General features: G+C 34.4%; 1 protein-coding gene across 2 annotated transcripts in view; it reads left to right on the top strand.

Moving 5' to 3' along the window:
- SP2353 overlaps positions 1-11,433 on the top strand; it is a 741,117-nt gene that overhangs the window by 405,567 nt on the left and 324,117 nt on the right. The window lies entirely within an intron of this gene.

The following is an 11,433-nucleotide window of genomic DNA, read 5'->3' as shown; positions in this document are numbered from 1 at the left end:
AGTTCCACGCCAAATAGCAAAAAATAATAAAAACATTTACTCGACCTTCTCCGATTTGCATGAAACTTTTAATAATTGTTTGTCATGGGCAATCATTCTGATATTTGTAAAAATTCGGCCATTTTGTATATTGTGGTGTTATTTTCCAAAAAACGTCACTTTTGACCAAAATGACGTCTGACCCAAAGCTGTTGAGCAAAGTTAAATCTTCCAGGGGAAAATATATATGGTAACTATTTTTTGATTCGTTAATTAAAATTAAAAAAAAAAGTGATTATACTCCAATATCTCAGAAATTATATCTTCAATTCAAATGTATTTTTTTTTTAAACCGCATGAAAAATTTAAACTTTTGGAATGTTTAAAACCATGAAAAAACGTAGATCATTAACTTTTGGTCATATTTTTAAACTTCTTGTTAGCAAGCCTTTTTATTTTATCTCTGCACAGAAAACATCTTTAAATGTCTCAAATATTGATTTTGTATAGAAATAAAAAAAAAACTATCAGAAAGTTCAAACACCAAAAGTTCTCGTTCTAAAATTTTATTAAATTTTCAAGTGCCCATGGTTTTCAATATTCAAAACGTTTGCATTTTTCATTTTAAATTTACGGTATATAATCTTGTCTCAGACGTCATTTCGTCATTTCGCAAACAGGAGAAGGTTGAGTTTTTCGATGGACCATTTGGTGTGGAACTGCTCCAAACATGTTGTTATTTGTTTGGATTTATTGGTGAATCTAGGATGGAGTAAATTGGATACGTTTTGTACGTTGATTTACATGGTATTGTGTGTGACTAAATAAGTTCACACGAAACCACCGGGATCGTCTTTTTGTTTTCGCATTGGTTCTCATGGCGATAAGTCTAATTCAAAGGGAAGTTTGCCACCAGGGTTGTTAATCGATAGCCGTCGATAACGTCTGCAATGCACATTCACCATTCCAGACGTTAACGCTGACGCGCAACTGCACTGAAATCGAATCTTACTGAGAGAGTGACTCACTTTTACTCATTCATAAGGATAACTTTCTTAAAGCGTACACAGATAAAAATTTTGGATTTTAATTGTGATGTAAACATTCAATCACGTAAACTTGTATTTCACTTCACGCAACCGAGCAACTTATAAACAATTTTGTTTACAAAGATGGACTTTTGTATACAATATTTGCTACATTACATGAAATGTGTCAGAATATATAATATAAACGTATATGATATATAATATAAACGTATATGATATGTGACGCTCCATTTATGTGCATCATATTGAACAGAAAATTACACTACTTTTTCGAACTGTGTAGGTTTCTCATGCGCTGAGTACCCTACGCTTTTAGATATTTCTCCATACGAATGAGTAAAAATTACTCATTCTTTGAATCAGTTCCTTTTTAAGAATGTTTCGTTTGATTTCTCAAACAGCATTAAACGAAGCCTTTCGTAGCACAGCGGAAAATCTTGCAGAGTGGATCTTCTTTTTTTTTGAATTACGGCCTCACTGGAACTTCATGCAAGCTCTCGACTTAGTGTTCTTTCCTAACTACATTGTGAGTCATTATTGTATCATTATTATTGTGTGCACAGAAAAAAATTCTGAATTTTAACTGTCGCGTAAAATCCTCTTTCGGTTAATTTTGCCCTATAGTTGGCATTAAGATCAAAATTGCTTACAAGCTTGTATACAATATTGCAGAATTATTCTATATTGCGCTTAAATTCACATGAAATATCGTGTAAGTTTACGCCAAATCTAGCGTTAATAACATGTGCACCATATATCGTAGAAGTTAACATAAATTTTTCATACGGTATGGCATGTACAATGATGCTCTATTTTTTCAACCCGAAAATGTACTAGATTGGACCGGGAATGGAACCCAGCCACCACTAGCATAGTCTTATTTAGCGAATACAAACATATAGAGCAACGAACGATATAGACAAAATGCTTGATAATACCACAACGATAAACTCTCTCTCTTGATCGGAGTTGTAGACAGTGCTGTGATTATAGGTAGTCACATGTAGTCTTCGACTACTTAGCTCCAAACCGAAAAAAAAAATCAAAATATATAAAATACAGCAATCCGATCCACAAAAAAAAAAACATCTTCAGGAAAAAAATTGTTCAAAATCGCAAAAAAAAAATATGTTGAATTTGAAATAGCTAACGCTTCTGGAAGACCAGGTTCAGAGAAAATTTGAAATTAAAATGTTAATTTTAAAACGACTAGTGCTCCTGGTAAACTTGTTCAGGATGATCTAATAATATGAAATGGCTTCTGCCTCTAATCAACAAGTTCACTTTTTTATGTTTTGTGCTAACGTAAGAACTACCCGACACTCACAAGACGCAACGTGAGACAAGACACAACACTTATCGTTCTTACAACGTTAAAATAAATTATAATTTACCTCTCTGTCGACCGGTTTCGGGCCCATCGTATAAACGGACCTTAACCTATCTGATATTTTGGTCTGATTTTGACCGCCGCCATAATGAAAAATCTGCTCGAATTTACTCTCTACACACTTTGTCGAACCACCCTGTTTGCTGGTGTTCGCATTGATTGCACATGTCAAAAGAACTTTCAATTTAGATTTCAAAACAAACTGTATCAGGAATCAAAAATAAATACTTCCATCATGAATTACTGGAATATTGCTCTAGCTTCGGCAGGCGTATTTGCTTTTATTATTTTAAATAAAATGAGAAGGAGAAGATTAACTTTGTGCAGAAGAAATGGTTGCTCAGGAGGAACACTGGCTGGGATCTGGCTCTTCTTGTCCTTCAAGAGCTACGATATGAAGGTAAGCCAGGATGTAGATACCAACTTTCGACAAGCTAGTGGGAAAAGTTCTCTATAGATCTACATGATTCTTTGAGTTCTGAAAATGTCTGTTAAGAACTCAAATCTGCATATTTCTTTGAAGACCTTCGGACGTCCCTGAGGTTTTGTTTCTGTTCTCTGGTAAGGTACATATTAAACTGATGCAAACTTTGAAATTTTCGCACCACAGTGCTCAAACGGTTCCAAATTGGGCCCTGATTAGCCTCCCAAAATTTGAACTCATTTAGTGAGAAATTGACTTGGCACAAACCATTTGAAGTTTATATGGGAATTATTATGGAGAAACCATAATTTCGGTTCATATCTATCCCAAAATTCACCAGTTCACTCTCCTTTAGAAAATGACAACTGAGCTCGTTGCAAATTTTCTCAGCTACAACTTTGTTCAAGAACAATTTTCGAGCATGAAAGGAACAAAAGTTATTAATGATTCAAGTCACTGATGTCTTATGATAATGCTCAATCAACTGTTCAGCAGGCAACATTGGTGTTTATGGCGCGTAGAATAAAGGACAAAAATCATGGCTTCTATGTATGTCACACTATAGAATACAGTGTTTCCTACAATACAGTAGCTTAATCATGCCATAAGATTATCAATCTCTTAAACAATCAATAACTATTTAATTTCACGTTTGGCTGGAAACAATTTTCTGAAAAGTTGTAGCTGATAAAATTCCCATAAAAGCGGTAGAATTTGTTAACAGCACAATATGTAAAAAGGCTAAAAGACAAGGAGCAAAAAGTTTTATTTTCCCATAGTTATTTCCATATAAACTTCAAATGGTTTGTGCCAAGTCAGTTATCAAATGACTTCAAATTTTGCGAGGCTAATCAGGGCCTGATTTGGAACCGTTTGGGCACTATGTAGCGAAAATTTCAAATTTTGCATCAGTTTAATACATATCTTTAAAGATCAGCCAACTTTCCTGAAGATCTGCAAATTTCTCTGTAGTTCTACAGATTTCTTTGAAGTTCTATGCGTTCTTCATAAGTTCTGCAAATTTTCCTAAAAATCTTCAAAGTTCCTGAATCCCTGCAGATTTGAGATCCTTAAAGACCAACAATTATCTCTGATGTTCACAAAATTTTAAATAAACTACAAACTTCTCGAAAGTTCTGTAATTTTCTCTGTAGATTTTCGTGATTCAATGAATATCTGCAAATATCTCTGACCATCTACACAAATTCTTTAAGAATTAATAGATTTTCTAGAATTTTTTTAAGGTTTCTGGAAGCTTTCTGAAGTTTTACTAATTTTTCTGAAGCTGTGCAAATATCTCTAAAGATCAGCAAACTTACCTGAAGTTCTGTAAATTTTTCTTTAAATCAAAGAACAACAATAAAATTCAGAAAATTTATTTAAACAACTGCGAATTTTTCAGTAGATTTACGATCCACCCTCTGAACTTCTCTGAAGTTTCTAAAATTTCTTACAAATTCTGTGAATTTTTCTGAAGTACTGTAAACTTTCTGCTCTAAAGATCTATTTACGAACTGCCCTTAAGTTCAATAAATTTCTCAGTAGATCTTCGAACTTCTCTAAAGTTCTGTAAATTTCTTTATGGATTCTGGGTTTTCCATAAAGTCCTGCAGATTTATCAAAAATTCATCGAAATTCCCAAAAGCTCTCCAAATGATCTGAAAATATTTGACCGTGAAATACTTTATATTTCACTGTTGATGCTTGGACTTCCCTGAAGTTATGTGAATTTTCCTGAAGATTTGCAAACTTTCGTTTATAGTTTTACATATTGATCTGAAAATATTTTAGCTTACTTGAAGTTTTGAAAGTTTTTTTGAACATTTATTGGAAGATCTACGATCTCTCTTGTGATTTTTTTTTATGAATTTCTGCAAATTTCTTTTAACTTGTTTGTAGTTCTGTTCTCAAGAACTACCCTTATGCTAAACATATTTCTCAGTAGACCTTCAAACCTCTCTGAAGCTCTAAAGAAAATTCTTAGTAGGCTCTCAGACCTGCTGTCTGGCATGCTTATTCTTATATAATGCATGCTTCGTATTATATAAACACTATTTTGTTGACCATGCCATGATCAAAATCATTACAGCATCTTCCGCCAATCACACTGGAAAATAAAAATCAGTCAAACCATACACAGGACATTATTGAATAGTGAAATCGGTTTACCTTCCCTAATAAAAATACCATACCTAAACGATAACCCGAATGATCGAACTATTCCATAAATGGTTTGGATGATACCCTGATCACGTCTTTAATCAAAATAACCATACATATTTTATATGGGCTGCTGCTGGATGCCATCAAAACACAAATCAAGCGTTCTATAGCGGTTCAAATCCGTGAAATTTTAGAAAAAAAAAAAACAATATTTTCACCAAACTTGCGGCTATTTTGCTGATCCATCCAGCAATGAAATGAATGAAATGATGAATGAAAACTAAACGCAAATCTGTTTCGTTCGACAAATCAAACATCAAATCTAATCATCCTGTCGAAAAAGTGTGACCGCATCCGAACATTGCATCCGACAAAATTATCGAGCAGTCCACTCGAATAAGACCAACAAATTAGATAGTCTAAACGTACCTTTACGGGACAATGTCCGATTGATTACTATTTTTGTTTTCTGAAGTGAATAGAATAGAAGTGATTATGAACCTTTCTGAATTGATCCAGTTCATTCCGATGTGATTCTGAAATTTTCTTTAGTGACTCAGTACTTTCTGAAGTGATTCCGATCATTTCTGAAATGATTTAGTACTTTCTGAAATGATTCAGTACTTTCTGAAATGATTTCAAATGTTTTCAAAAGTAATTGAGCACTTTTTGAAGTGATTCAGTTCTATCCGAAGTATTTCCGAACATTTCTGATGTGATTCAGTACTTTACGAAGTAATTCAAAAAATTTCAATAGTTAGTAAGTAATTAAGTAATATTTTTGAAGCAAATCAGTGCTATTCGAAACAAGTCTGAATATTTTTGGGATAAGTCAGTTCTTTTGTAAGTGATTTCGATTTTTTAATAAGGTGGCTCAGAGCTATCCGCAGTGATTCAAACATTTTGAATGTGATTCAGTACTGCTTCAGAAACGAGACTACGAATATTTGTAAAATGATCTAATCTTTCCTAAGAGATTTAGAATCATTCTGATTTCAGAGCTGTTTCAGTACTTTCCTAAGTGGTTATTTATGAAATGATTCTTTTCTTTACGAAGAGATTTCGATTTTTTATAAAGTGTTTCAGAAATGATTTAGAACATTGTTGAAGTGCTTCAGTATTTTTCGAAATGTTTCAGATCGTATGTGATGTGATTAAGTACTTTCCGAAGTGATTTGGGACCTTTCCCTAGCAGCACACTTGTCACTAAACAATTATAGTTACTTGTGTGCAACTTATTCCAGTCACAATCATGTTACAGCAAATTTCGATGGAAGCGTGCTGCTTGGGTTCTGATGTGACTCAGTACTTTCCAAAGTAATTCGGAATGAAAAAAAATCTGCGCTTTTCGAAGTGGCCTATAGTTTTTCTGAAGTGATCAGTTCTTGTAAAAGGGGTTTGGTTGTTTTTTTATTAAATGATGCAGTATTTTCCGAAGTGATCTGGAACTTATCTGAAATTAATCAGTACTTTTTAAAGTTCCAACGACGCGAATTATATCTTCCCGAAGCGTATTCAGCACGTTTTCAGGTTTTTAATCATTTTTAGGTGATGCTTAACTTTTTGGGAGTTGATGCAATATTCCAATGAGTATTGCAATGCTTTTCTATGCGATTCCATACTTATGACGGGTAGTGTATATGTACCGTATGCGTGATAATGTTTGCACCATTGAGCAAAGTCAAAATTACACTAGAAAACCTCAAAAATTTCGTTTTCGAGTTTTTTTTTATTTATTCAAAGGGAGGATGTTTCTCAGAGTCTTAATCTATGTTAATCATCGATCGAGTTTCCACTTGCTGCAATTACGGAAGGTTCTAATAATGTAGTCTGGATCAATTTCTCTCCAGGTACGGGTCAATGTTTGTCAATGCTGTACCTTCATGATTATTATAGTATAATTTGGGCCCTTTATGATGATACACCTGTAAACCGTATTGAAAACGTTCAAAAACAGGCTGAATAGGCAAAGTAGGAAGAGAGTTTGCGATGATAGCTTCTATAAACGACGTTATTGGGCAAAGAGTCAGCCCCATAGAGTTTTTGGAAATCTATTTTTTTATGATTACGCTCGTCCTCTAAGTGATATAAATTTGTTTCACGTGTATTGCAAATCAATGGATGTGATAACGAATAAAAGTATGATAAAAAATCTTTCCGTGATAAGTCAGGTAATGTCACATGAAAAAATAGGCGTTTAGTATTTATTGTAACTGAAGTTGTCTTCGTTTGTTTGGCGTGGAATAAATAAATAAATAAATAAATAAATAAAAATTATCAATCCGAAGTGCTTTTTCTCGGCAACACACGACATTTTTTGCTTAATGTATTGGATAACCAATATAATTTTTGACGTATATTCTCAATACTTCTTACAATATACAAACTTTCTTTTTTAAATTTAATTCTATTAAAAGTACTGATGATCCTAATGTTAATTCGTTTGTAATAATGTTTTAAGAAAATTATTGCATTTACACTATTTTTTAAGTCTTGTGACCGAACATCAGTATTTTCAATTGGTGTTACTTTGGTAACGCTCAATGCATGTAGAAAAACATGCGTCAAACTAAAAAAAAAAATGAGTTCATGAAATATTAAACTTTTAATGAGTATATATGTAATCAGAAATCATAATAAACAATAACAATAAGAAGACAACATTATGATGGTTATACTGGAAATGCATTTCATAAAAAATGTATACTATATAAAAACTAACTATATACGATATCAAGGGAAATACCCTAAGCTAGAATGTGGACCCAATGTTTCCAATTCGGGAAAGGAGCAGAGAGTAAGTTAAATTATTATATAATACTATCAAAGCTACCCGCATTATCAAAGATACCCCGTTTTAGCGCGTACAATTGGTTTAAAAAATCAAAAAAAAAATGGCAACGTGAGCATTATAACAAGGTACCCAAGCTACCCAAAAATGCTACTTGTTCTATGTACCCATCTCCCCATAAAGTGCACATATTCACACAAAAATAATTAAACTTGCACAGAGGCTATTTTCAATGCAAGCTTTGATTAAACTTTTTTATGCATCGCTGTACATAAAAAAAATATGCATTTTTGAAATACTTTTTATGATCAGCCTGTCTAAATTCCTAGACGCGAACCCAGACGCCTTCAGCATGGTCTTGCTTTATTGCTGTCGCTTTACGGACTAAGGTTGGCCCCTACCATACACAAATTAATATTATAAAACCAACTGATTTAGGAATGTAAGCACCCAAAGCAACTATTGGTGTAGAAAAATCCGACGTCCATGCAATCTGATAAATCTACCATTTTGAAATCCACGTGAAATCTATCTCGATAGTGGATAGCATAGCTCGGAATCGAATTAATGGATGGTGCCAAAGTGCAGCAAAATGATGCTATAAAGGCAGGTTCCTATCATCGGTAATGGTGTTCAGCTAGATAAGATCTTCAATAACTAGAACAACGAGTATCGAACCATGCAAAGCCCTAGATGCACTTCAATAGGTTTTATAATTATATCAACTTGTGCAGCTAGAAGCAAAATAAAAAAAAATTACAAAGCAAGAACGAGTGAAACGTTTACAAGGTGAAATGCTTAATGTGCTTCTTGAGGTAATCGAATGCGGTCGTAGCGAATGGGAATTAGGTGTTGCATATATTTGTTCTGGTTCAATTGTGTAAGCACAAAGTGGAATTCAGAACTTGGATGACACGCAAGACCACGACAAGCATAAATATGTGAATTTTTTTTCTAATAGTCAAGCAGCACTGAAAGCTTTAATAGCACACACTTGCCAAGTCATAATCTTCTGAAAAAACTAGAATCTATAATCAAAGAAATCACTTTGTCGATGACACCAAAAATTCAACAAAGACGAGGCATGGAAGCTCAGGGGCTACCGTTTCTGCTTACTGAGCAGAAGGTCGGGGGATCAATTACCGGCCCCTTCATTGCAATTTTTCACTTTGCCTTATTCTATCCCCACTAGACTTAAATGAAAAACGTATTCTGCTATAGCCACAACCAATCGCATCACTTACCACAGTTGAATCCTGATCTAAAAATAAACCACCTCACTAACACAACTATCCTCGCCGTGAAAGCCGTGGAGATGCAGAGGTGTATTTGGTCTCTAGTGTAACAACGGACGCCGAACTTCCCTTTCCAAAAGACTGTGAGGACGTGGTCGGTGCTGTGATTGAACTAGTGTGCTTGTACATCAGAGATGTCAGGTTTGCAGACATGTCTGTGAATTTGCAGAATTTAGTTTTTTCACAGACATTTTTTCGTTACAGACATTTACAGTCTTTTAAGGTTTTTCACAGATATTTACAGACTTTTGAAATCAAGGGAAAATTTTAAAATTTATTTGGTTACACTCCTTTTATTTTGTCGAACCTCTTAACGGAATCCCTTTATGAAGAGCTTTGAGTGGGTTGGTTTATTTCCTTTAAATTCCGTTTCTTTTCGCCTATCTTTTGACATATACGCGTATTTCGTCTACTACTTGCAGACTTCATCAGTGCCAAGTACAGTGGTGTTGAGTACTTGGAACTGATGAAGTCTGCAAGTAGTAGACGAAATACGCGTATCTGTCAAAAGATAAGCAATTATAACGGAAATTAATCAACGCACTCAAAGCTCTTGGTCACACTGTTTTAAATATTTAATCAAATTACATGTGCGATGCATTTTGCAACACGCATTATAAATTCGCACGTTTTCAAATCCACCACACGAACGAGCTGTCACTGGGCCTTATTACGGGTGTCACTACACGGTGATAAGCAAGTGATAAGAGCTATGATTACCGTACAAATCAAATGAGAATCACTTCACCGTGACGACAAGTGACAACTTTTCACCGTGAAGTGACATCAGTAATAAGCCCCACTGTTATAGAAGTTCATAGTTATATACCAGTCAATCTGCTGCCATGTTGTATCTAAAACGAACATTTTCCATACGATTTGACGGTTTGTTCGGATACATCAACTCACGTTGGTCAGTCTATAACTTAACTAATGAAGTAATGAAATTGGGTTGTTAGCTATGCTTAAATAAAACAGCAAATAAGGTAATCTTCCATTTAATTCCACTTGATTAATTTTGGTATCCATGACAGATACGTATTTCGACTACAATGTGCAGTCTCCATCAGTGCCATTCCCACTAAAGAACTTAGCAAAATCTAACCCCAAAAAAAAATTGAAATTTTCGCTCCACAGTGCACAAACGGTTTCAAATTGGGCCCTGACCAGTGCGCAAAACAGTCAGGTTCATTGAGTCATTTTGATATGAATATGAACTGCCATCTGCCTCATCATTCACTGCCTCGTGAGAGTCTAAATGATTGAAAGGTAAACGAGTCATTGACAGCCGAGCACTCAGTCAGTAGCTCAGTCAACACGTATATTCTGCCGTAATGGTACCCAATATTTGTTTTGAATGACTGAGCGTACATTTTCTACACGGTTAGAAAAAGTACCCAAAATTAAGTTCTTTTCACTCATCTCGGCACTATAGTGCAGGAACCCAAAAGTAGGTAAAGCGGGTCAAAGTAATTTTCATTTACTTGTGTGCAGTTCGTATGGAATTTTCCGCTAGCTTTTTAACCAAAAGTAAGTTAGTTGTACCCAACAGTAGGTTGGGTTTCCACACTTTACTACCCTTGTTGGGTGGTTTTGCTCCTTCTAGAAGATTAGGAGGAGAAAATGAGACAAACTAGTCAAAAGTAGGTAAAAGTGAACTGGCCGTTGGGTACTTTTTTCTTACCGTGTATGGAAAAAAAACTCAATTATATGCTGTGTGAGCGACGGCAAGCGGTGTGCGTCGCCTGCTCGTGAGTGACTGAATGTTTTTGTTGGCTCTTTCATTGCCTCGTCCTTTACTGTTTGGTACAAACGGTCTGTACACTGAAACAAATCGACTTGTACCGTTTATTGGATCCATCTTATAACATTTCAATGGCAGCAGATTTATTAATTCTATGTGATGATTTATAGATTCCATTGGATTATCACTTAAAAACTATGACTGCGATATGGAACGATTTCTATCGTAATTCCACATACTTAGTACTTGATAATACTTTGCTTCGAGCGTGATTAGCGATAGATAAGATGTATATGAATATTGTCTGATATATTTCATGGTGAAAAACTGGTGATATGTAATGGGTGGGAACAGACATCTAGAAACTAATGGAAAATCATATAAGTTTGCACTATGACGAAATTCAGTAAAATATACCTGTTTGCATGATGAATATTGCTCACTAAAAGATATTTCTTATAAGATAATCATGTATATTTTATTGGAGTTGCTTTTAACGATTTTTGACGTTTGTTGATATGTCACGTGTAAACAGACATGTCGAAACTATTGGACAGTCATTTAACTTTGCAGTATAGAAAAACATGTATATCTCATT

The sequence above is a fragment of the Ochlerotatus camptorhynchus genome, unplaced genomic scaffold, assembly GCF_037179485.1.
Source record: "Ochlerotatus camptorhynchus isolate MF236.1 unplaced genomic scaffold, CSIRO-AGI_Acam_v1.1 ptg000035l, whole genome shotgun sequence".
Classification (NCBI taxonomy): Eukaryota; Metazoa; Arthropoda; class Insecta; order Diptera; family Culicidae; genus Ochlerotatus; species Ochlerotatus camptorhynchus.
Note: the sequence above shows the minus strand (reverse complement) of the source record. Positions and strands in the feature narration are given on the sequence as shown.